This window comes from Schistocerca cancellata, chromosome 3, assembly GCF_023864275.1.
Source record: "Schistocerca cancellata isolate TAMUIC-IGC-003103 chromosome 3, iqSchCanc2.1, whole genome shotgun sequence".
NCBI classification, from domain to species: Eukaryota; Metazoa; Arthropoda; class Insecta; order Orthoptera; family Acrididae; genus Schistocerca; species Schistocerca cancellata.
Window position 1 is genome coordinate 678,400,234 of NC_064628.1, and position 27,892 is coordinate 678,428,125.

General features: G+C 43.3%; 1 protein-coding gene and 1 pseudogene across 1 annotated transcript in view; one reads left to right on the top strand and one right to left on the bottom strand.

Annotated features, from left to right (window-relative positions):
* Positions 1-27,892, bottom strand: part of LOC126176951 (prohormone-1-like) — a 326,878-nt gene that overhangs the window by 115,784 nt on the left and 183,202 nt on the right. The gene's annotated exons all lie outside the window — the stretch shown is intronic.
* LOC126177498 (5S ribosomal RNA) lies at positions 5,094-5,211 on the top strand (annotated as a pseudogene).

Sequence of the window (27,892 nt, forward strand, 5' to 3'; positions counted from 1 at the left end):
AAAATACGATATGTTCACATAAGAACTGTTATTACTGCCCACCTGATATCTTAATTTCTTTGGTGTCCATGGTAAAACTATAAGAAACCATTATGTGTCACTGAAAATAAAATACATAGTAGAGGAGAGTGGTGTATCTTCAGGATAGTGTACCTAGTATAATAAACAAAGGTCTTACGTAATTTTTTCAAATTACGGAAACTTACGATACCATCTCATTTCCAGCCGTGGTTGTAGCTGTTGTCGAATACATAGTATCTGATTCATGTTTTTGAATATTTACAGAATGTTGTAGCAGTCTGACGGAGTTATCTCGTGCATGCTGTAACGTTGTCGCGTATATGTCGCTATTTTTACACGTCATTGTCTTATGCTACGTAAAATAATGTTCCTGTAAATGCCGCAACAAAATATAAAACGCAGCTTTGTTCTCAATTTTATTTTATAAAAGGCGTCTCTTATTAGAGATGTCAATTATATTTTTTTAATTTACCAACTTATATTATGCTGCTTTATGACGTGGCTCAACATCCATATTTTAAAAACAATTAATTTAGTCGCTTTCGTAAATATCTTTTATTTACATAATATTTTTAAAGCATTTTCATGTGTGAAACACATCAACTAACTTTAATTTGTCTTAAATTTTAAAAACGGAAATGTGAACAGTGTTAAATTGAATCATCTGACGCTCAGGATGCTTCAAAGCGATATGTCACGGATACAATCTGTAATTCTGGCGCCAAAGGCTTCGAGCTGCCACGCACGACGAGTGGTTATGTACGTTGTGACTTTAATTTGTTGTGCACATCGGTTGTGGTATGTCTGCTGAATCGGAAGACGTGAAAATAAAAAGTGGATACGAAGAGATTAATGAATTTTACCTCAGTTTGCGCTGAGAGACCACTCTGGACGAACTTGTTGTTTCATTAATGTTATCAACTGGAATAGAACCCTAGATTCTTTTAATTTTAGCATTTTATGTTGAGCTGAATTCTATCTATTTTCAAACCAGTTATGTAAGATGTAGACAGTAAAGCATTATTCTTCGGTTGTGCGGCACCATTATGTACCTTGAAAAGGAAGAAGCTCTTCTGCCATACAACATCTGATATTTCTTTAATGTGTTATCAGTTTTATCTGTCCTGAAAAGGAAATTTCTGTTAGGTTCCAATAGCTTCTATTTTAAAATGTATTTAACTTGTAACTGGTTTTTGATAATACTTCTATTCTCATTCGATTTCACTTACTGATTATCGGTGTGTAAATTCATAATAATGCAACACATAGAAGTTAAATACATTATTGACAAGATGTTCTCAACCGCAACACTTAAATTGGTAAAGAATACATTTTCCTAGGGACATGACTGTGTTCCACTTTCAAACATTTTTTTCATTTTTGATTTGGGTAAACCTTACTTTTTCAGTGTGATTTTTGTGATTTGAGAAAGAAAACTGAGCACACAAAAAAATAAATGCTTTCATTCAAAACTGGAATAATAAAATATATCAAACTTGTATTACAGGGTTGGCTGGATATGAAAGTCTGAGTTGTGTCTGGTTGGTTGGTTGGTTGTTTTGGGGACGGAGACCAGACAGCGTGGTCATCGGTCTCATCGGATTAGGGAAGGATGGGGAAGGAAGTCGGCCGTGCCCTTTTAGAGGAACCATCCCAGCATTTGCCTCGAGTGATTTAGGGAAATCACGGAAAACCTAAATCAGGATGGCCGGACCCGGGATTGAACCGTCGTCCTCCCGAATGCGAGTCCAGTGTCTACCCACTGCGCCACCTCGCTTGGTGAGTTGTGTCTGAAGGTACGAAACAATCCCCAATGAGATAATGGAACAGATAGTTTTCTTACATATAAACGAAATAGTTCCACAGAACAAATATGCACAGTGTTAGCTGCCGTCATTTGTACACTACAATGTGCACTTACGTACTGTTCAGTTTTGTGAGCTAAATTCTGTGGATTGGCAAAATAGGCAGTTGACGTCCGTTAACGAGATACAGACAACAGTAGTTCAGGTAGACATATCGACGTCACAAGCAGAAGATGTAGAGACAGGGAAAGTATATGAGGAAGATGAACAGATAATTCAGTGTATAAAAGGCAAGGCATGGAAGACACATACGGGAGATATGTATTTGGCAGTAGTCATGAGATAGGAGAAAAAATAATTGAGTTCTGCAATAAATTTCAGCTAGTAATAAGGAATACACTGTTCAAGAATCACAGAAGGAAGCAGTATAATTGCGGACTCAGGTACTGGGTTGTATGTCATATCAAATAAGGAGCAGATGTAGACCACAGTCACAACTTGTTAACGATGAAGTTTGGAAGGTTTGTCCGGGAGTAGTGTCACTAAGTCTACGAAAACTAGTTTATTGATGAGAACGGTATGATTGAAAATTTTTCAAAATACTACCATCATGCGTCATTACATTTTTGCCAGAGAGTTTTCCTAGCTTTGTAGGCATCTGACAAGGCCGCAGGATTCTGCTTCGTAAATGACTGTGTTCACCTGTCGAAATATCGGCGGTTGTCGAGCGCTTTACGCAGCTGCATTTCCGAAGCTGTTTACAGTAACAGTACAGTTTGGTCACAGGGCCAGACGAATGAAAATTCGCTTCGTTGGTAATCAGCACAACTGGTGCAGCATATTGTCATCAACATAGGTTGCCGCAGATCAATATTATCCCAACAGTGGATATGTTTGTATACATAAAATGTGCATTTGCAACTCGATAATTATTTCTCCATCATTGTTGTTGTTGTGGTCTTCAGTCCTGAGATCGGTTTGATGCAGATCTCCATGCTACTCTATCCTGTGCAAGCTTCTTCATCTCCCAGTACCAACTGCAACCTACATCCTTCTGAATCTGCTTAGAGTATTCATCTCTTGGTCTCCCTCTACGATTTTTACCCTCCACGCTGCCCTCCAATACTAAATTGGTGATCCCTTGGTGCCTCAGAACATGTGCTATCAACCTATCCCTTCTTCTAGTCAAGTTGTGCCACATACTCCTCCCCAATTCTAATCAATACCTCCTCGTTAGTTATGTGATCTACCCATCTTATCTTCAGCATTATTCTGTAGCACCACATTTCGAAAGCTTCTATTCTCTCCTTGTCCAAACTATTTATCTTCCATGTTTCACTTCCATATATGGCTACACTCCATACAAATACTTTCAGAAACGACTTCTTAACACTTAAATCAATACTCGATGTTAACAAATTTCTCTTCTTGAGAAACGCTTTCCTTGCCATTGCCAGTCTACATTTTATATCATCTACTTCGACCGTCATCAGTTATTTTGCTTGCCAAATAGCAAAACTCCTTTACTACTTTAAGTGTCTCATTTCCTAATCTAATACCCTCAGCATCACCCGATTTAATTAAACTACATTCCATTATCCTCGTTTTGCTTTTGTTGATGTTCATCTTATATCCTCATTTCAAGACATTGTCCATTCCGTTCAACGGCTCTTCCTAGTCCTTTGCTGTCTCTGACATAATTACAATGTCATCGGCGAACCTCAAAGTTTTTATTTCTTCTCCATGGATTTTAATCCCTACTCCGAATTTTTCTTTCCTTTACTACTTGCTCAATATACAGATTGAATAACATCGGGGACAGGCTACAACCCTGTCTCACTCCCTTCCCAACCGCTGCTTCCCTTTCATGCTCCTCGACTCTTACAACTGCCATCTGGTTTTTGTACAAATTGTAAATAGCCTTTTGCTCCCTGTATTTTACCCCTGCCACCTTCAGAATTTGAAAGAGAGTATTCCAGTCAACATTGTCAAAAGCTTTCTTGGTTCAAATGGCTTTGAGCACTATGGGACTCAACTGCTGTGGTCATAAGTCCCCTAGAACTTAGAGCTACTTAAACCTAACTAACCTAAAGACATCACACACATCCATGCCCGAGGCAGGATTCGAACCTGCGACCGTAGCGGTCGCGCGGTTCCAGACTGGAGCGCCCAGAACCGCTCGGCCACTCCGGCCAGCAAAAGCTTTCTCTAAGTCTACAAATGCTAGAAACGTAGGTTTGCCTTAATCTTTCTTCCAAGATAAGTCGTAGGGTCAGTATTGCCTCACGTGTTCCAACATTTCTACGGAATCCAAACTGATCTTCCCCGAGGTCGGCTTCTATCAGTTTTTCCATTCGTCTGTAAAGAATTCGCGTTAGTATTTTGCAGCTGTGACTTATTAAACTGATAATTCGGAAATTTCACATCTGTCAACACCTACTTTCTTTGGGATTGGAATTAAAAGAAATTTCCTCCTGTTGTAGCAGTCACTTTTGGCGTATCGCGTATAAACACTTTGATCGGTAAGGACGTCAACTTATAGTGGAAATGTGGTTTAGAAAACAACTTCAACAATTTCTTTTGGGATATGCAGATGTGGTGTAGGAAACAAACAAATTTTCCTTTGACATTATTTCAGAAAACTGCACAAACGTGACAAAGAGTCTCATGACCTCAAGGGATTTCTTCACGAATGAACGCTAAACCGACAGACCAGTCATCCCATTCGTTAGGGTGTCTCTTTCCCAAAAGCACTCATGGTGTTCATTCGTTGCGCGACCCTACCACACTGTCAGTTGAAACAATGTTTCGGTCATCCTCGTAGCTGGTAACCCCATCCGCGCTCTTTCTGATTACAACGAGCTGCCCGTATTTTTTGGAGCAGCTGAGACTAGTTCGCAGAAGTGCTTTAATAACTGTACCACTACGAGAACAGAAGAAAAACACCGGCCACTTCTAATTAATTCGGGTGCGGCAACAAGTCTCGCGCCCGCGAACCGCGGCGCAGGGCTCACGCTTCAGCTGCCGCAAACAGCTGGCGGCTACCACACTGGTAAACAAGTAGTAGCTTTTCTCGTTGCAGAGAGCCGTTCCGCTTGTAGGTATTAAAATGACAAACACGTCTCTGTAATTTGACAAACACATTCCTGTTCGCATCACAGAATTTTTATAACACCTTAATGTGGGATTGCTTTGGACCTTTGCTGATAACTTTGTCCCACTGATCGGAATTTTTTTTAAATTTCTTCCTGCTAAAATTACATCGTCGGCAACGGCCTTGCCGCAGTGGATACACCGGTTCCCGTGCGACCACCGAAGTTAAGCGCTGTCGGGCGTGGCCGGCACTTGGATGGGTGACCATCCTGGCTGTCATGCGCTGTTGCCATTTTTCGGGGTGCACTCAGCCTCGTGATGCGAATTGAGGAGCTACTCGACCGAATAGTAGCGGCTTCGGCCAAGAATGCCATCATAACTGTCGTGGACTGACAAGACAGCCAGTCCATAGTGACGGGTAACCGAAAGGCACGCGTTTACACACGCCGGCTGGCGTTAGGTCTGAAACAGGATACGTAATGAATGCTATAAAGAAAAGTACGTAGCTGCTGGAATACTTAACTTTAATCCATCATTTGTATACAGCATTCTTGATGATACAAGTGAGACTCTCTCTAGAAATGGTTAATGGCGCCTTGCTAGGTCGTAGCCATGGACTTAGCTGAAGGCTAGTCTAACTATCTCTCGGCAAATGAGAGAAAGGCTTCGTCAGTGTAGTCGCTAGCAAAGTCGTCCGTACAACTGGGCGAGTCCTAGTACGTCTCTCAAGACCTGCCGTGTGGTGGCGCTCGGTCTGCGATCACTGACAGTGGTGACACGCGGGTCCGACATGTACTAATGGACCGTGGCCGATTTAAAGCTACCACCTGGCAAGTGTGGTGTCTGGCGGTGACACCACAATAACGATCGGGAGTGCAGTGTGCTGACCCCACGCCACTCCTATCCGCATCCTCCTCTGAGGATGAGACGGCGGTCGGATGGTCCCGGTAGGCCACTCGCAGCCTGAAGACGGAGTTCTTAAAATTACATCATTAGCACGGAGTAACGGCAGTATGCATTTACCGTGTGTGAAGAATGATCTAGGAGGTGATAGTGTTTTGGCAGCACTGGGTTAACTGTTGATCATAAATATTTTAACAGCTAATGCACCCCACTAACTACTGCCTGTTAAACTAAAAATAAGGTGAGCGAAATTTTGCACTTTGTCAGTATTAAGTAATTAGGTCAGAAGCTGTCATTTGTGTGAAATTCAATTTAGATAATATATTTAATAAAAACAAGAAACAAACACCTTCCGAGCAGGTCTTGAAGGCCAAACGGTACCGACCGGCTGCCGTGTCGTCCTCAGCCCATGGACGTCATCGGATGTGGATACGGAGGAGCATGCGGTCAGCACAGTGCTCTCCCGGCCTTTGTCAGTTTTCGTGACAGTTGGCGCTAGTTCTCAAGTACTCCTCAATTGGACTCACAAGGACTGAGTACACTCCACTTGCCAATAGTACTCAGCTGACCCGGACGGTGACCCGTAACATATTTAATGCTGCTGTAAAATGGTACAAATTTTTGCAAAATATGGTGTTACTTTAACCCAGGCTAAACAAACTCCGTAAGAAGACCTGGAATCTAATGGTAATTCTGAAAGTTTTTTGTTGTGCAAGATGTCCGGCACCAAAAATGTTGAAATGTAAATTAGCAGTTGGACAATATACTACAGTTTTATACCACAAATATTCCAGAATTGGGACTGACGTGAGTGATGAGAGTACTAAAGTCAACTGTATGGGAAGACAAATGGCCAAAGCAAAAAGATTAACAATTTTATCATTGGGAGGATTTGATAAGAATTTTCAGTCACACATGACCAACAAAATGTGGCTACTTTACAGTACCATAACTTCAGCAGTTTGTGTAATAAGGCTCACACCCATGCTGTACAATATCCCTAACATACGATGCAATATACTACATCTGCATATTAACTGTATAACTTTCTAAATAAAGTTCAATATTCCCTGTCCTTACCTTCAAAATTTAATGTTTTATTTGTTTCCTGTGCTTCTGAATGTCTACTCTGGAGATATTCATATTACCACTTTTCATGAAGAAATAACGAGGTGGGTCAAAATAGCCCCAGCCGGCCGCTGTGACAGAACGGTTCTAGGCGCTTCAGTCCGGAACCGCGCTGCTGCTACGGCTGCAGGTTCGAATCCTGCCTCGGGCATGGATCTGTGTGCTGTCCTTAGAGCCATTTGAACCATTTTGAAAGTAGCCACGATTGCGTGTAACAGTGGCCCACATTTTTATAATACCACAACAATAGATGTGTTGATTCTTGTTGAATAAGCTACTTAACTGATGGTACAATTCACAGAGGATACTAAAAAAAGATATTTGGAATTTTCTACCTTCCACTATCCTTTGTTTTATTGCATCACATAAAAAAGACAAAAAAATTGGGCTGGAGTAACACCAGTTTACGGTAGTAATGTACGAATCCGGTAACAGTCTCCCCAGAAAAAATTAATTTTCGTTTGGTCTTTCGTTCGGTATGTTCATTTCCTGCGTTTTAGAACAGGTGGAACTCGTCCTGCTTCGAGCGCAAAGTGTCATGGTGCAGGCTCAACACAGCACTTGTGACTAGCGGCCAAGAACACTTTGGTCGAAGCCAGTAGTTTTTCCGAACAATTAGTCTGCAGGCATGAAATCCATGCTGTGTGATAGGGCTCCGGGCTCACCTGCGAAGCAAATCGAGCCAAGAGCTCGATATTGTTTCCCTGATCTCGATATATATGGACACCGGCTGCGAGCGTTGTTCCATCCCCGGCTTCAGCTGTGGAGTTAATTTCTCATACACAATAGCGCAACACCAAACTTAATAAACTTCAGACATTGCGCCTGAAGCCTCTCAAATATCTCTTAATTTATGTCAGCTCTTCTCTTCCTCATGGCGAGTGGTTACCTAGGTATTACAATAACGAACAACTTAAAATGGAAGAAACACATAGAAAATGTTGCGGGGAAGGCTAACCAAAGACTGCGTTTTATTGGCAGGACACTTAGAAAATGTAACAGACCTACTAAGGAGATTACCTACACTACGCTTGTCTGTCCTCTTTTAGAATACTGCTGCGCGGTGTGGGTTCCTTACCAGATAGGACTGACGGAGTACATCGAAAAAGTTCAAAGAAAGGCAGCACGTTTTGTATTATCGCGAAATATGGGAGAGAGTGTCACAAAAATGATACAGGATTTGGGCTGCACATCATTTTTCGTTGCGATGGAATCTTCTCACGAAATTACAGTCACCAACTTTCTCCTCCAAATGCTAAAATATTTTATTGACACCGGCCTACATAGGGAGGAAAGAACACCAAGATAAAATAAGGGAAATCAGAGCTCGTACGGAAATATACAGGTTTTCATTCTTTCCGCGCTCTATACGAGATTGAAATAATAGAGAATTGTGAAGGTGATTCGATGAACCCTCTACCAGGCACCTAAATGTGATTTGCAGAGTATCCATTTAGATGTAGATGTTACTGGGCTCAGCATCTTCATTCTTGATCAAGACTCTCGATGTGACCCCCTTTCCTAAATAAACCAGTATGTCGATAATGCTCTTAATCATGTAGCTTGAAGTCACTATTTGGAGCCCCCCCCCCAACCCCACCCCTACCCCACTGCCTACCATCTCGTCCGCCTCGAAACACGGCTGTGTATGCAAACAGCAACATGAGCACTGAATGTGTGGTACCTAATCTCTTGAAGAATCGCCAAATCCCAGAAAATGTGTAGAATTGGGAAAGATGCAAAACTTAATTTCCACCACCTTGATTTATCAAGCAACGGAAAAATCCATCATGGAAGAACGACAATATCATGAAGAGGCTAGATTGCTGCTTACCTTATAGGGGAAGATACTGAGTCGCAGACAAGCACAACAAGAAGGCTGCTGTACATGAGCTTTCGTCCAAAAGGCCTCCTTCTAACCTAGGAAACACACACACAAGCACAACTCACACACACCAATAACCAATGTATTCGTTATGCATGTGTGAGATGTGCTTTCCGGAATTTGTGTGTGTGTTTTTTCTATGTTAGGAGAAGGCTTTCCAGCCGAAAGCTGATGTGTAGCAGTCGTTTTGTTGTGCCTTTTTGTGACTCAACGTCTCCTCTATACGGTGAGTAGCAATTTATTCTTTACATAATATTGCCACTTTGATTTATGATATACGGGGTTATTCAGCTGCTTCTACATATGGGTTTTATGGAACCTGCAGTGTCTTCAAATACCACACGCACGATTTTCATATTTTCTTACACACTAGTGCAAAATATTAGTCGTACAAAAAATGAACAGGATATTTTTGTGGCAAATTTAATGTAGTTAAACTTTGTTCTGAGACACGTTTTCACTAGAGGCAGCAGTTTACGAACTACTCAAGAAAAACGTGGTAAAGTGACCTTAAAAAGCATTTTCTTGAATAACATGAAAACTTTGGCCTCCAGCGAAAACATATCACGGTATAAAAGTTAGCTACATTAAATTTACTCCAAAAAAGGTCCGGTTCATTTTTTCTGTACGACTAACAGATTCCACGTAGCGAGCGATAGGAAATGAAAATCTCACGTATGGTATTTAAGGCATTGTGGGATGCATAAAACCCATAGTTGTGGGCATGTAAATCACCCTGCGTAATGGATTCTCATTAGCTTTCCATTACAAAAAAATGTGTGCTGTTACAATCACAACGGCTTCTCGTCTGCCAGGATACATTTTTGTTTCCTTAATTTAGTACTCTAATGCACACTAGTAGTGCATTTAGAGTTCGAACAAAGTTATTTATTGAGACCAATGTGGGCTTAATATTCTTCTGCGCCTCTTTTTCAATTTACATATCATAGTTGCACGACAGAATACTGTGGTCGTTCTTTACGATTTAGAATTAACTGTTTCAGATTTTTCCTTTATTAAAATCCACTTTCTCAGACAGTAAAAATTCCGTAAGGGCTAAACGTTTAAAAGCTGACTACGTCGTTCCACACTTGTAATCTCTGATTCTTGCTAAGTTGTTGCTCTGCCCTAATCTGAACTCCAAGATAAAGAACAGATGGGATTTAGTTGTCTTGTTTACAGAGAAATCATTATGATGATAGCTCAGGCGTAGAATGATAAAAGAACATAATCGACGGCGACTTCCTAAAAGAAATCATTCCGCCACTGGAGTTAAGTGATTTAAGAAAATCATGTTATACCCAAATTTTTGCTTTTGGAACGCGGGGCTCAATCCCGTTTCCCCGGAATAACTAAGGGCACAGTTGTTCACAAACCACAGTTATCGGTCTCCGCTGTTATTCCGTGAGGTTTTTTCCTATTGATGTCGAAGGTCGTGAAGTCAAATGGCATTTGTGTTGTTTCAACAACTGGTGAAACGAATAGGAATTGTAGAACCCATTCCTGCTGGAAAATGAACGTTTCCGTAGATGGAGAAACTTTTGCGATAGGAAAAAACGATAATTTAAAGATCACACAAGGTCATTGTTAACTGTGGAACTGTGCAGCCTCGTGGAAATTGGCTTCAGAGGAAACAATCAATTAACACCATTCAGAAGTAATATGAGAACCGAAATAATATTTTTTCATTTGATTACCCAAAAAGGTGAATATGACTGTCTCTCCCAAGAGTCGTCTTTCGTTTTTACAATGAGCAGATGGATTCGGCCCAAATAAATTCTACTCATCGCAGGTTTCTGGCGACTCTCAGTGACAAAGGAAAGTCTCAGTTTGTTTCCAGTTACAAACAAAATGATATTTATAGCGGAATCTTACATGCTCATTTGACAGCGCGATCCCAAATTGGTCTTATACAACAATGGATTAAGTTATATTTACTAAGAGGTACTGGAAGGCAGCCGGCCGTTGTGACCGAGCGGTTCTAGCTGCTTCAGTCCGGAACCGCGCTGCTGCTACGGTCGCAGGTTCGAATCCTGCCTCGGGCATGGCTGTGTGTGATGTCCTTAGGTTAGTTAGGTTTAATTAGTTCTAAGTTCTAGGGGACTGATGACCTTAGATGATAAGTCCTAGTGCTTAGAGCCATTTGAACCATTTTACTGGAAGGCACTCTAAAACCTATGTTCACCACATCTTCGTTGCCCTGCACGTGCCTCTTGGTCCGCGTTTTCTTCTACCGCATTTCAGCAGCGCTAGTCAGTCACTGCACAAGTAATGAATAATGGTGAAAGAGAAATTCCAACATCAGCTGCAATGGGGCATTGTAACAAATCCAATGGAGGCAAGTGAAACGGACTCGAACCCTTATGTCCCTCTTATAGCGAGCCGTTGCCTTAACAACTTTGGCTGTCCAAAGAAGCTTCCCACCCAACCTAAATTCCCACATGTCGCACGCTACATACGTAGTGTCTCCTGTCCAATATCCTCATTGCTCGCAGCTTCATCTGAGTCCCTCAAGAGGTCTAACGTAAGCAGCATCCACACTCGGTATCATTATTGGGCGTCTGGGCGCATATATTTGTGTGTGTGATATCTGTACGAAAGAACAGACATGGTTCATGATCCCGCAACTGTATATATACATAACGAAAGACAAATTCCGACATCATCTACAGTCGTGCATTGGAATAAATCCAATGGCAACAAATGAAAATTTGTGTCTGACCAGGACTCGAACCCGGTTTTCCAACTTATCACGAGCGGCCGCCTTACCACTTCGGCTATCCGTGAAAGCTTCCCAACGAACCCGGACTCCGGTATGTCGCACACTACATACGTAGCGTCCCCTGACCATTACGCTCTTTGCTCGCAGTCTCACCTAATTCCTGCAAGAGGACGAACGAAGAGTGCATCCACACTGAAGGATTATTATTTCGTGTGAAGTCGTATACATTTATATGTGTGGTGTCTGTTCTTCCGGACATATATACGGCCGTGGGATCATAAATGGTGTCTGTTCTTTCGGACATTTCCGGAACCCTAAAGCAGGCCGGAGTGGCCGTGCGGTTCTGGGCGCTACAGTCTGGAGCCGAGCGACCGCTACGGTCGCAGGTTCGAATCCTGCCTCGGGCATGGATGTGTGTGATGTCCTTAGGTTAGTTAGGTTTAATTAGTTCTAAGTTCTAGGCGACTAATGATCTCAGAAGTTCAGTCGCATAGTGGTCAGAGCCATTTGAACCATTTGAGGAACCCTAAAAACCACTGGGAAAAGATAAAATCACTTGCACACGTCGAAAAACGTAGCCTGCTGTTTGATAGAGAAGACAACGTTCGCTTTTAATATTTGGAGGGGGTACCAACTGATGAAGCGCATTGGACCACCTGAAAAAAATGTAATAAATTCACCGTGTCAGATATCGTCGAACATTGGAAGCCAAAGCGGGAAATCAGTATGCGGGAAATCAGTATGTCGGGCGATATCCGACATTGGAGCGGGTAGATTCAATTTCCTGATTTATTTAATCTTTGTGCCAACCACGATTTTATTACCATCCGAGTAGCCTTTGATTTTAGGGCACCTCCGTTGTATTTAAAGCGACAGAAATGTCTAATTACTCGCCGACTGGGACCTGTTTGACAATTCGCCGCACGTGGCGGGTGTGTGCAGTGCTCATCACGGCGTTATTTGGGGACAGATATTAAAATGCGGACCCACAGGCGAGGAGGCAGCGGCAGCGGCCACCACAATTGGTGGGCCGGAAATCACGTGTGCCGACCGCAAAGTTTGCGTGACCGGTGACAATGCGGCAATTAGCGCGCCGACACGGCCGTCACGCGCCGAACCACCACAATTGGGCCTCATTACGGACCCGCGTCCCCCTGGGGGCGCTGGACCACCGCCAGCCAAGTCGCACGTTTCCGCTCTCACTACGAGAGCGACCCCCAAAGCGAGTTTCGTTTTAATCCGCTCAAAATTTTGTTTTACGAGGGCAAGTCGAAAAGTAATGACAATTTTTAAAACATTTTAATTGGGGAAACAACTTTGCAAGCAACATTATTTGTCTACAAAACCTCCCACATTATTTGCACACTTGGAACATCTCTTCATAAGATTCTCTATTGCGCCCTGAAAGACGTTCTGTGGCAGCGTGGACGTCCAGTCTTGCACCACATTCACAGCCCTATCATCCGGCGAAACCTTCGATTCATACAGGTGTGGCTACAGTGGACCAAAGCAATGAATGTTGATTAAGGATGGGCACTTCGGCAGATGCTCGTAGAGACGCAGAGCAGTTGCCACGTCCCACCCAGAGGCCACGCGTAATGTTTCGTTCCCCTCAACTCGTTCGAACTCGCCAACTATTCAGTGTACAGTGATGAACTGACATCAGAGCGCTACGGAATCTATTTAAAAACTTCGGGGATTTGGCTTAGAATCACATTTAGCATATGTTGATTATGAGAAAGCCTTTTACAAAATAAAAAGACACCTTCTGGGGAAAATATTGAAAATAGAATGTTTTCCTAAACACCTTATTAATGCCATCAAGAGTCTATATGTAAATACAAAAACAGTTATTAAGTTCAGTTTCGAAAATGTCAGATGAAATTTTAATAAATTAAAGTGTTCGATAGGGGTACTGTCTATAGCCCATACGGAAAGTTTACTAAAATGCATTTCGAGTTGACGTTAGTGAATGAATCGTTAAAATTTTTATAATTGTGAGCAACTGTTGAAATCCAATCTTACATTCTTTATAAGGACCACACTACCCGGTTACAAGTACTTGGGCAACTGTTAGTGGACGTTAATATGGAGTGTATCCATTGTTCCCCTTCATGACATTATGAACTCTGCTGGGAACGCTTTCAGTGAGGTGTCTCAATGTCGGTGTAGCAGTGGCAGCTCATTCTTCCTTAAGAACTGAAACCAGAAAAGGTAGTGATGCTGGACTATGATCTCTCGAGCGAATTAGACGTTGTAACGCATCCCAAAGGGGTTCTAGCTCCGAACTCAGGGCAGGCCAGACCATTTCCTGAATGTTATTGTCCATAAACAGCCGGCCGGAGTGGCCGAGCGGTTCTAGGCGCCTCAGTCTGGAACCGCGCGACCGCTCCAGTCGCAGGTTCGAATCCTGCCTCGGGCATGGATGTTTGTGATATCCTTAGGTTAGTTAGGTTTAAGTAGTTCTACGTTCTAGGGGACTGATGACCTCAGAAGTTAAGTCCCATAGTGCTCAGAGCCTTTTGAACCATTTTGTCCATAAACCATTGCCTCAGAGAAGTTTATGATAGGGTGCATTGTCATGCTGAAACACTCACCGTCTGTTCTTATCGGTCCAAATTAAGCGTTATGCCACACATAATAAGAGGACCACTCCCCAGCCACGAAAAGTTTCACCATATCACAACACCGCCTCCTTCATACTTCACTGTTGGCGCTACACATGACGTCAGGAAGTGTTTCACGGGCACTCACCAAACCCAAACCCTACCATCGGACTGCCACAGGGTATAACAATACTCTAATTCATTCGTTCCCATTCATCCACCGTCCAGTTGCGTCGCTCAACATTCACTTCAGAAATGTCTGGCTGATGAGGAGCTGGTCTACCACTGCACCCCATCCTTTTTAACTCTCTACGTACAGTCATTGCGCTAGCTGGACTGCTGGTGCTCACGGATGATTTCTTCCGCTGATTTCATGAGATGTTTTACAGTCACCCGTCGCAGTGCTTGAGGGCCCATGTCCGTCAGCAGATGAGGGCTGCCTGATCTTGCTTTAGCTGTGGTGGTTCCTTCACGTTTCCACTTCACAATCATGTCACCAACGGTAGACATTGGGCAGCTTTAGAAGGGTTGAATTGTCCCTTGTGGATTTTTAGATCCAACGACTAGTCCCCATTCGAAATCACTGAGTTCTCGTAACTGAGACATGGTGTTCTTACTGTTCACAGTACGATAAGCCCCGCCTAATTTATACTGACAGGTCTTATCCTTGTGGCATCTGCTGATCAGTTCCGCGTTATACAGGGGTGACAGCACGCTTTTGATGGGATTGTGTACATGGGAGAACGTGGTAATTGTAAAGTAGCCACTTTTTGGCACTTTAACGTAATAGTTACTTCGATTCTTAGGTAAAGAAGGAGTTATTTTTAATTTATTTGCTTTTTTGAACATATTATTTTGTATTTCTGTGTCAATTGATTTCGGAAATGGAACTAGAAGGTGAACACCTCGTGTTCGTCTCTAGGAGTCAATGGTCGTGTAGCTCGGGGATGAATTGAGGCTTTTTTCCGAACGATATAAATCACACTTGGCGTGCTGTTCACTCACAACAATGAACGTTCAGACTCCTAAACCACTGAACACCTTGTGTTTTTATAAAATGCTTAATAAGTGATAAAACCTGCGAGTTCAATTTATAAGCTAGCTAATAGAGAGAAAGAGTACGCTGTAAGTGTGAAAGGATTTTAAAAAATGGCTCTGAGCACTATGGAACTTAACTTCTGAGGTCATCAGTCGCCTAGAGCTTAGAACTAATTAAACCTAACCAACCTAAGGACATCACACACATCCATGCCCGAGGCAGGATTGGAACCTGCGACCGTAGTCGCTCGGCTCCAGACTGTAGCGCCTAGAACCGCACGGCCACTCCGGCCGGCTAGGATTCAAAAGAACTGTGCTTGTCTCCATATTTTCATTTCTGGAACTGTGAGCTGAACGGACGTCGTAGCAAAATCTGTGTATTGGAAACGGCATTATAGAACATAAATTTGATTTCATTTAGTAGTTGTAGCCAAACCCAATGAAAATAACTCACTTTACATATATATGGCAGCTAAATAGATCAATGATCCCTATTGACAAGTGTAGTTCAACTACTTTTCTCACAGATATTCTTAGCTGAGGAACATTAAACGTCACTGCAGGTGAGGCCGTGTTTCTGAATAATTCACCAAGGTGAGTACTTTCGATGTTAGGAGAAAGACGTCAGAGGACCCGTCACTGCAGTTGATTTGCTTTCATTAAGAGAAACAGATTGATTTGCTTTCATTAAGAGAAACAGACTAACTGATTGATAACTAACCTGTTATTACCTCTTGTGAGCAGCCAGATATCTACATCTCCATAAACACCTTATGGGCAGAGAAATGTGCATAATGAAAACCCAGGTTGCACCCAACTATAAACAAACGATGTACAACTGCAAAATAAGAAGACCTACTTCCGTAAGGGTGATTAGTAGTTTGCTGAGTGTTATGTGTTCCCTTATGTTAAATAAATACGACGGCGTATCGTATCCTCAGCAAATGAATCAGTTTTGCTAGTCTGCTTATCGATAACACCGATTTTCCCCGCTTTATTCAGATATCATGGTTTTTCTAGCTTTCTTTTCCGACTCGAACATTTCCTTGAAAATCTTTACAAAACCTTTTTTTCCTAAATTCGAAACTGGAGCAGATCGTTCTATAAGCTTGTTAACCACGAGACAAGGGCCCCGTTAAGTTTTTCTTCCAGGAAGGAGACACATCAAGCGTACTTCATTTGTCGAGTGAACTCCTAGTCCGATCTGGTGACCCAAGAGGACGACTCGAAAACCCTACCACGCATAACATCTGGGGAAAATTGCTTCCGACATTAGTGAGTACGACGCAGTACACTAAATAATATGTCCCGCGACAGTAAGAAATGAGAAGGGAAAAAATCATAACATCCAACAAACGATCGCACACTGTTTGAACCTGCAGCCTAATGCAGATGGGAAGTGTTGTAGTTTTCTGTATTTCGGTTTGACGACCATGTGTGGTCGCTGCAGTCACAGATCTCGTGTAGTTGTCTGAACGCGGGCCGTGTCTCCCAGCTGAGGCTCGCCGCACTTTCCTTTGTAGCTGTCAGTACTAAAGTAATCCTGAACAAGAGTCAGAACTGTACGGTGGGTGCTTGAACAGCTCAGTGTCACGGTTATAAATGCACTGGATTGTCTTCCCAGCTGCATGAAAGTGGACATTCTACTGAAGCACAAATCAAACTCTGAAAATTTCCTTCTCTTCATCGTTTTTGAGTTTCACACTCCGCACTAGGTCGCAGTAGATGTCGAACGAACGAACGAACGAACCGGGCTTCAGCAGGGGCCCCCCGACCCCTGGTTGGCGGAGTCCTAGTAGGCTTGACCTACTTTGCCTACAGATCTTCTTACTTTTGGCATGGTTAATTCTTCTCTTTCATTTGTGTCTTCTTGTGGCCCTTCTCAGGTTGGTTAAACTTCTTGGTGTCTGCTCTGCAGACACTGGGTGGGCCCATGACAGGCCGACTTCGCTGCTCCCGGCGCGGACGGCGTTGGGAGCACAATATTTCGACGGCTGTTGGACAGCCGCCGGTGAGGCGGTCATCGCTGTTTCAGCCACTCTTTGCAGCGTGTCGGCAAGGTGTGTTACCTTGTCGACTGCCGCAGAGAGTGCTGAAATTGCTGCAGCCAGCCCTCCTTCATGCGCTGCTGTTGTGGCGCCCTGGCTGGTTGCTGCAGGGTGACGTGAGGCGGCTGGCGCGTTACCACGCCTTTCGCCTCCCGTCGATGCGTGCTCTTCTCTGTGCGACCTCCCTTGGACGTGGTAGGCGCGCTGGTCTTCGGGTGTGCGCTCGCGCGCACGTTTTCCAACGCGGCTGCGCCAGCTTCCGTTGCCCCCTTCAGTGGGGACGGAGTTGGCAGCATTGGCTGCCGGCGTCTGTCTTGCGTGTGCCGGCGGCCTCGCCGGTTTTGCGCCTGGGCGCGGACGGCGGAGGGAGCGGTCGGCAGTCGTCGTGGCCTGCTGCCCGTTTTGGCGAGCTATTGCGGCTTTGAAAACTTCGCAGCCGCGGTAGCTCGCCACGTGTGGGCCGCTGCAGTTCGCACACTTATGCGCGTGCGACCGCGGTAGCGGACACAGTCTGCTGGCATGGTCCCCGGCACACTTCACGCACTTCTCGGGGAAGGAGCAGTGGCGAGCCACGTGCCCCATCCCCTGGCAGCGGAAGCATTGTACCAGGCCCCTCTTCTGCTTCAGATTTTCGACGGAGACCTTTGTGTTGGCCACCCTCGTCAGCTGGTAGAGCCGCCTGTTTTCCAGTGTATCAGTGGCGATCACCAGAAGTGACGGCGACTCGTTGTGACTGACGTGCGACTTCACGCGCGTCACATTGCGCACGCGGAAGTCGAGCTCCGTCAGCTCTTCATGTAGCAGCTCGGGATGTCAGTATTCACTGTTTGACTTTCAGGAGTTTAGTGTGTCAATAGTAGCCCTGTCATATCGCAGATCACTCACATCATCAGGTTTTCTGCAGAAGCTTGAATTTTTCGCTGTACGCCTATCAACTATTTACATTGAAGTTCGTAGCGAAAGGCCCAAGAGTCCTGTGCCATGCCGGCACGTCGTGCCGCGATTCAATGTAGACAGATCCCTCTGGTTGGCAGCGTCACTGGCGGTGGTAGAGTCACAGCGACTTTCCGCCGGTAGATGGGAGCTCAGTGACGATTACGTCGATTTAAGCGCGGAAATTGCTCTCTGAGTGATCTGGTGTCAAGCATTTTGTGCGGCAATGTCCGGGCCGGTAAGATCCTCGGCTCGCTGCTATATTTGGAATATTACTCAGAGCGGGTCACGTGATGTCCTGTGTCGGCTGAACCAGTGGAGGTTGCCCGATGTAGAAGTTATTTCGGCGTGCTGCTTGTGTGCCTACTTGTACCTGGATTTGGATTGGAAGAAGTCTGTGTTCAATGTGGCGTCGGGTTGGTTTCCTGTCAGCCAGGTTCAAAGGACTGATTGGAGGGCAGCTGGTGGATGCGCTCAACTGATAGCACCCAAGGGCGGCTGTTGACTTATGTTTCTACTTTCTTGAAATCATGGTGAGCATTCAGTTTACAGTCACAACCGCTACAATTTACGTTCGAAAGGGCTATTATTCTCTTTCTTGTCATCCTGGATATCCATCGTCATCTGTAAAGTAGTTTTTGTGAACATTTGAAGTCCGCAGCTCGTGGTCGTGCGGTAGTGTTCTCGCTTCCCGCCCCCGGGTTCCCGGGTTCGATTCCCGGCGGGGTCAGGGATTTTCTCTGCCTCGTGATGACTGGGTGTTGTGTGATGTCCTTAGGTTAGTTAGGATTAAGTAGTTCTAAGTTCTAGGGGACTGATGACCATAGATGTTGAGTCCCATAGTGCTCAGAACCATTTGAACATTTGAAACGATCCTCTTCAAGTCATTCTAATGTACATTTTCGACTATTAAACTGGCGGCTTAGAAGCCTCTTGACTGGATTTAGCCGCTCTATCTGGGATTATCTAACTCAAGTAATACATAACGTGATTTCAGCGCACAACTTGCTTTTTCCATATTTTCTGCAGTGTCCTTTGGTGTTTAAATTTAAAAAAATATTTACTACTATTTATATGTTACGCAACAGCTAGAATACACATGTGGTTTTTATTATGAGTTCCAGTAAAAGGGTCTTTAGTGAAAGAAATGATTAATCCTAAAATGGTTGCTCTCTCTGTTAACCGTACTAAACCGAGAGTCCAAAAAGTCAGCTGGCCAACCAGGTTGAGTGTTATTCATAGAAAAAGGAAGTAGTTATTTTGTCTCTACTCGGACGCCTTGTTTACACGATTGATTGTTTTTCCTAATTACACGCCATCTGTTTTATTTGCCAGTGGATGTCGGTTTTTAATGGCCTATTGATTAGTTTGTTTTGGGGAGGAGACCAGACAGCGAGGTCATTGGTCTCTTCGGATTAGGGAAGGATGGGGAAGGAAGTCGGCCGTGCCCTTTCAGAGGAACCATCCCGGAATTTGCCTGTAGCAATTTAGATAAATCACGGAAAACCTAAATCAGGGTGGCCGGACGTGGGATTGAACCGTCGTCCTCCAGAATGAGAGTCCAGTGTGCTAACCACTGCGCCACCACGCTCGGTAATGGCCTGTCTATCATTTCTGTAGATTTCTAGAGCTTAAATTTGGAATGTATTGTTAAACGCCACGTAGTTGATATTATTAAACATCTGTGTCAAGGCTTGGATTTAATGTCAAGTTTTCAGAAAATTTTTCTTAAGATTGTTTTCTTAAAATTTTTTCTTAAATGTTATTTTATATGTTCCGTTAATTCTGCCACCAGTTGCCTTTCTTCCAAAAGAAAAAGTCGTTAGTAAATTAAGTTCTGTTGGTAGTTGCTGAGAATTTTAGATCTTTTCGATGTGGCACTAAGGTAATTTATTTTTTATTAAATTTGTTAGTAAAATTATGGCCCAGTGTCCTACTATCCAGCACCAGCTCTTTACCGCATTTCAGTCACTAATAGTTGCCATGTGAGTGAGGAAGTCTTATCCTTTGTCTTCAAAACGTCTTAAACGTAATTTTAATATTTATAAGCGTTTCTGTTTGTACGAATACATGTTCTCGTGGTGATATAAACTAATGAAATTTTGTCCAGCTTCTAGTCATGTCATTTGGTAAAACATCACCGAGCTCAGAACACATGCTTGTGTCATGTGGAAGCACGCTGTTACTACTTAAAAATAGCCGACGAATGCACAGCCGAAAGCTCCTGGAAATTTAACTACTTCGCTGCGACCTCTGAGTTGCACCTCCTGGATTCTAGACTTCTATCAAACACCACGAGCTTCACAGGTGGCCGACTCGCCAGGAGAAGCGAGTCCGCCAGCAAATTCCAGCGGCCTGCTGCGGTGGTCGCAAGCAGAGCGGAAGTATGTTTCACGTCACGCATCACGGGGAACAAATAGCGCGTAGCTTAGTATCAGCGCACACCAGGATGAAACTCACGCTCCATGGCTTAAACGGTAGAGTGAATTCGAGAATATGCTCCTGTGAAGATTTCACCACTGTGCAGCTCACCGGCCCGGAGGAGGTTCTGCCGCTGTCCCACAAAACGAGGTTACACGGCGGCAGTGCCTACGTCGGATAGAAGACCTTAGTGTGCACGAACTAGTCTCAGAGCAGGACTGTCAGAGGTTAACACTATTGCACAACGATCTCCTGAAATTGAGTATTTGTGTATCGCCGAATAAATGTGTATTTTGCAAATAGAATTGTAATCTGATATGAAACTTCCTGGCAGATTAAAACTGTGTGCCCGACCGAGACTCGAACTCGGGACCTTTGCCTTTCGCGGGCAAGTGCTCTACCAACTGAGCTACCGAAGCACGACTCACGCCCGGTACTCACAGCTTTACTTCTGCCAGTACCTCGTCTAGAAGTAAAGCTGTGAGTAAAGCTGCCAGTACCTCGTCTAGAAGTAAAGCTGTGAGTACCGGGCGTGAGTCGTGCTTCGGTAGCTCAGTTGGTAGAGCACCTGCCCACGAAAGGCAAAGGTCCCGAGTTTCGAGTATCGGTCGGGCACACAGTTTTAATCTGCCAGGAAGTTTCATATCAGCGCACACTCCGCTGCAGAGTGAAAATCTCATTCTAGAATTGTAGTCATTTCAGTAGTTGTCTTTATAGGTATCCGTGACTTATATTTGGTTGGGAGGTGCGCCACCTCTGTGTTTGTTGCCAACATACATGTTGGCAACGGAATGTAGCTGCAACACAGCTGAAGAAACAGAAAATTTTGTTAATTTCCATTTGCGTTTCTCTGTCAGTTAACATGGTACCCAGAGAGCACAATCCTTCCGACAGTTTAGAGACTCATGTACTACTGCAAACGATTAACTGCTGACAATGTTCAGGACGTATGGAATACCATCAGTTCTGACACGACAATCATCACGAATCTTTCAGTCATCTGTCGCGATGTTGTAACACCCCCGTTATGTCCTTTATGCCTTTATGCTATCGGTTTTTCTGCTGTGGTTTCGAGGGTATTTCAACCGAGTGCGGCTGTTCTGAGACGGAATAGATAATGATTGAAAGTTTGTCTGTTATTAAAGACCATAAAGGTTGCGATGTACAAACTGATATGTATTTTTTGAAAATGGAAATGAAGTCCCATGCTTCTTTACAGAGCGTAGGGGAACGATGCGGGAGACCCGCACCGCCTTACTAGGCAAGGTCCTAATGGAGGTGGTTTGCCGTTGCCTTCCTCCGACCGTAATGGGGAAGAATGATGATGATGAAGACGACACAACAACACCCAGTCATCTCGAGGCAGGAAAAATCCCTGACCCCGCCGGGAATCGAACCCGAGACCCCGTGCTCGGGAAGCGAGAACGCTACCGCGAGACCACGAGGGCGGACATTTTTACTAACACAAATTCTGAGGCAGTTGGTACCATCGCCTTACACCTCAAATGACGGTTATATCTTTTATTGGTTGCTGATTTTAAGTACTTCGTCACACGCAATGCTGATGGTTAACATTCACAACAATCCTCACTGCAATCCATGGTTGTTGCTGGCCGACGCGGTTGACGCGAAACACTTAATTCGGCACTCGTCACTTTTGGCTTTATATCACTCGCGAATCGGTATCGATGAGGGTCTACCCCACGACGATCAGAGGGACACGCTCATTTGTCATACTCCGGCGAAATTTACTTGACCACCATTCTTGCCCGTCTCTTCAGTACTACTTCTCACTCAACACTCGTCTCACTGCCTCCTGCAGCCCTCGACAATCGATTCCTGTCTGCTATCGACCTGGGTGTCGAATACTAGCATCTATGTTTGTGGGATCACGGATCCCTTACAATGTTCCAATCCGTTTTTAAAATGGATGCCCTACCCGTACCCTCTTCGTCACAGACAGATAAAGCACAACTTCACAGCGTAGTTCCATCAGCAAATTTTTATCAACCTATGGCGCAGAAAAACAAATTCCTATAACTTGCCGTCGAGCGATCTTTAGGACTTGCTTAGTCATGTTGTTTAGTGGGAAACCTCTTTCTCTTCATTCTCTTGACTACAGGAAATCACGACGCCTGCTGATCATCATGGAATAATGTGGAGGCAGTAAGGCAGCAACAAATGTCTTGGGCTAGAGCAACCGATAGGTTCAGACGGAGAGCGGTTTGCATCAGTAGCACGGATTGTTGTTGGGCGCGGCTCGTCGCTCTTCAGGGTAATCTGAGTGCTGTGCAGTGTCGAGAAAGGGTCCTCCAACACATTGGCTAACTCTACAGTCGATATTTCGATGCTGGGTTTCTCCTTTGAAGACATCACCAGCACACCACGCCCTTCTCGTGAGCAATAAGAAGGCAGGAATCAATGTAATAGATTGACCTGTGACATTTGGTGACTTCAATGTGACTGAAAATACTTGGGACCAGTTGATAATCCAGTGCATCGTCGCAGAGACCATGCTGTCATGCTATATGGCCTCATGTGGCCCGTAGTCGATGAATGGTGTAGGCTTGCAAAGCAAAGTCTCTATCATCTTGCGGACAGAATGCCATGAGTCCAAGCTAGTTACAAAGCACAGGATGAAGCGACATGGTACTGAATGTTAATCAGGTAATTCACACATGGAAATTAAATGTGTGCAATTTCGAGTAGATTCCCTTTGTTTTAGTTATTGTTTTGTTTTTTATTCACAGCGAAGATATTTTATCAGTTTCATAACGTCCATCCTTTCGTTCCCTGGTTCTCATGAATGTAGGTCCACAAACCTTCGCAGATACACAGGTGGTACAAACCTTATTTTGAGCAGTTTGTTATCTGTAATGACCACTTGAAACGAAAGAAAATGCAGACTGAGATTCATTGGCAGAAACTCAAGGAAATTCAATTCACTCACGAGAGAAGTGACCAACGAAATACTTGTTCTACCGGTTCTTGAGGACTGTTCATCAGACAGAGACCCTTACCAAGTAAGATTAAGAGATATGATCCAACGAAGAGAGGTGCGTTTCGTAGAGGAATAGTTTAGTAAGTGTGAGAGAGTCGCAGAATGCCCAGCTAACTCCAAGGCAGTCGTTAGAATATGAGAGTTGTACGTTATGGAGAAGGTTGTTGCTGAAATTCCGAGAACAAACGTTCGAATAAAAACTAAGCAACACATTACTTCCTCCCGCATAATGAAATGAGCATATTTTAGTCCCCTTTGATGTTTGTTTAAAAAAATACCCCACAAATGTTATATCCTATAGGATGTATTATAAAATTGTATACATTTTATTTGTTCCATTTCTTTTAAATTTTATTTGGTCATTTTGTCGTCTAATGCATATGAATATGTGACATTACACTGTTATGTAAATTAATACTGTTATTTTGAATTGTAATATTATTCTCATTGTACCTTTGTACATTGTATATGTATTTCTGTAAGCTTCAGGACAGTAAGGAAAATAATATCTGGGTTAAGAACACAAGAGAGACAACTGACGAGCTAGTTGGTTCAAGGAAGGACCTACTTGGGCGGTTATGATAAGTCGAATTATAACAGAAAAAGCAGTAATAATTTGGAAAGAGAAGTGTTTCTGAATAGTGTTCGTCGGGAGGTGAAGGTTGAAAGAAGAGAACGTGGAGACTGGTAGAACAGTAGTTCAAAGCGGGACGGAGTGTTAAGCCGATCGGTCGAGAGCGCAGTGGAAATCGGTGAAAAGTTTCATTAAGTTGTGGAGAATAGATATCTTTTAGCAGTGCTGAAAGAGTGAATGGTTTGGAGGAAACCCGAGACAGAAATTTTCAAGTGGAGGACGTCATTATTTGTGAGGAAAAACGAGTCGAAATTGGAACATTCTACAAGAAGGCTGTTGCAGTATTGATGCTACAGTTTACTAAAAACTTTAGAGAAGAAGAATTTACTTTGCAATCTATGCAGGAGAGGAAACACAAGAATAGAAGACATCAGGAGAAGCAAGAACAAAAAACAATCATGGAGATTTAGAAGATCATCGCAGAAATTACAGTGGAGAAGATATCACACAACTATAGAACCTTTTGGAATCAGCAGCAATCCAATTCCGACAGTCCTATTATTTCGTGACGGATTCGAAGCATCCAAACAATTTAAACTATATAAAAGACAAACTAGAGACTGTGAACTTCACTGTTCCCAGTACTTAACGAGAGAAATTTGACCGAGCATGTTATATACAACCGTACAACGTGCTGTGATTTGTTTCTTACCAAACAGCGTTCTAAAAGTGTGGGGGCCAAACTTTCAGTCTTTTTTCTTTTTTATTTATTTATTTTTGAGTGTATTAATAAACCGACAGCCAGATATGTGAATAAATAATTAAGCTGCTATCATTGTTATAATATGTTTGTGTATGAATTGCTAGCCCGATACGATCCAGCCCCATAGCCATTCTGAAAACAGTTAAAGCTTGATATTTTAAAAGTAGTTTTGTCACTAATCCACGCGCGAGGCAGACATGAATTTTTATTTAAGTTTTAGTAATTATTTTAGTAACTGTAAAGAGTGTCACGGACATCTTGCAGCAGTCAGCGGTCTTGAGAACAGCTGGACGATGGATGCAGAACCAGAATAAATCTGTGACTTCTAACCCACCATCATTTTTGTCAGTGTCACGCAACAACAAAAAATTGGCTCTGAGCACTATGCGACTTAACTTCTGAGGTCATCAGTCGCCTAGAACTTAGAACTAATTAAACCTAACTAACCTAAGGACATCACACACATCCATGCCCGAGGCAGGATTCGAACCTGCGACCGTAGCGATCTTGCGGTTCCAGCCTGAAGCGCCTAGAACCGCACGGCCACAACGGCCGGCTCACGTAACAACAGAATCGTTATCCTACTAACAGATAAGCTGACATAAATGATTCAGTGATAGCTGATACTGATCATTTAAAGAAATAAGTAACATTGCTGAACCGAATGTCAGGTACATTATTTCTCTCGCAGCTAGAACTATACCTTAAGACGATATAAATAGCCGTCTTCAATTCACCATTTTATGTTGAAATTTGTATCGCTCGACATCTTGAAGTGAATTTTGTAATGGCGGTGTTCAGTAACGTCGATTGTCGTAGTGATTTAACTGTGATAGATATGGGTAGTTATTCATTTCAATAGCGTTCGAAATGATGAACCAGTTTTGTGAATTATTTGTATCGCTCGACATCTTGAAGTGAATTTCGTAATGGCGGTGTTCAATAACGTCGATTGTCGTAGTGATTTAACTGTGATAGATATGGGTAGTTATTCATTTCAATAGCGTTCGAAATGATGAACCAGTTTTGTGAATTACAGTATTTGTTTGGTTACTTATTATTAGGTTTCTTCTGTGCAGTCACGTATGTCTCCGTACATGTAGTGTTGCAAACTTGGGGTCTTACCCACTAAAACATGGTGGTTTTTACTACGTGTTTGATGTGCAAAGTATCCAGCTTTTGATAACTGGGGTATGCGTTTCGGTTAAACCAGCTTTGCTAACGGGGTATGCATTGCGGTTATTAGATACGAGACACTTGTTCCGTGCAGGCACATTCGTCCCCGAATAGCTGGTATTGCCAAGTTAGTGTTTTTTTTCACTAAATATGGTGGTTTTGAGTGCCTGTATGATGTGTAGATTTTGCATCTAGTGTCTAATGGGAGTTGTGGAGGATTTTAAAAATGTATGGGTAGTTTTGCAGTAAAATCATTTTTAAAAACACTTGATCCATGAAACATACAGCAGCAACAGCACTATTTAATTTTCTAACACGTTGCAGCTCTTACATTTATATCAACAAAACATTTATAGTACACGTCAATCTGTGTCGTTCCTGGGTCGTTGTGCTCCCGACTGTTATGCACTATAGTATTAACAAATCTCCATTTGCATTCATAGCTTATATTACGTGGCAATTTAGGTGCGGGGAGGGGATTGTCTATAGTTGCGTAAGATGAACGTAGAGGTCAGACCTGAACTACCACTTTGCGCCTTAGCCGTTACCGAACGTCTTTTGTACTCCACTTTGCTTTGTGTTGAGCATTTCTTATTTTGAAGTCTGCCGCGGTGTTCGAATACGACTCCCACAACACGGAAGGGATCAGCGACCCATATGACCATTAAGTCAGCCCAGCTTTGGCAGAAACAGTGAACACGGGCGTTGGCTGCCAGCCATGCGGTACGGGTAAGTCCTCTTTTGTTTATGTTCGTCGCCGACTGCCAGGGCCCAGGATACGTTGTGCAAGTCATAACTGTAGCGCTGGTGTTATGATCGTTTCTTTTAGTCAGTGAATGTTGTTTTAGTGCTAACATGGGTAAAGTAAAGGCAGAGGATACACCACAATTTCATGCTGCATGGCTGCGCGGTAGTAAATTTGCAGAGTGGCTAGAAAGAGTTGAAGTTGAGGATACGAGAACTTATTGTAAATTTTGTCATTGTACTTTGTTGGCGCGTTATGCTGGCGTAGTAAGCCGCTGTGACACAACAAAACCCAAGACAGCTGCAGAGTAAGAGAAGCAAAAATACTTTTCAAAACCGTGAAAGAGTCTTTAGAAGTGAATCAAGCTGAAGCTTCCCTTGCATTATTTGTTTCCAGCCATTGTGCGATCATGTCATGTGATCACTTAAGTGGTTTGTACAACAGTAAATTCACTAGCAGTGATGTCGCTAGAAAACTTCGAATGCATAGGCGGTTATAAAACATGTACTAAGGCCCTATTTTCTGAAAAATTTGCGGAAAGATATCGGTGATAGAATGTATAGCATTTTAATTGATGAATCAACATGTATTAGTGTGATCAAATTTTTAGGAACAACAATAACATACTACAGTACTGCAGCCAACGCGATCATTTCAACGTTTTTGAAAGTAGCCAAACTTGAGCATTATAATGCACAGTGTATTGTAAGAGCAGTTACAGTCAGGCTTAAGGAATTCAAATTAGGTCTAAACAAGCTGCAGCGTATAGCCGTAAACAATGCGAATGTAATGGTAGGTGTTAACAACAGTGCCCATCAAATCTTGAAAAAAAAAAGTCATATCACATTTGATATAAAATGTGTATGCTATTCACCTCATGTTGATACTTCTGCTGCAAGTGAAACGCTGCCACGAAATCTTGACTTCTTACTTAGGGAATCATATAATTGGTTTTCGCATTCTCCAACTCGCCAACAGTATCGTGATATTTATCAGACAATCAATGAAGGAGCAGAACCCCTCAAAATTC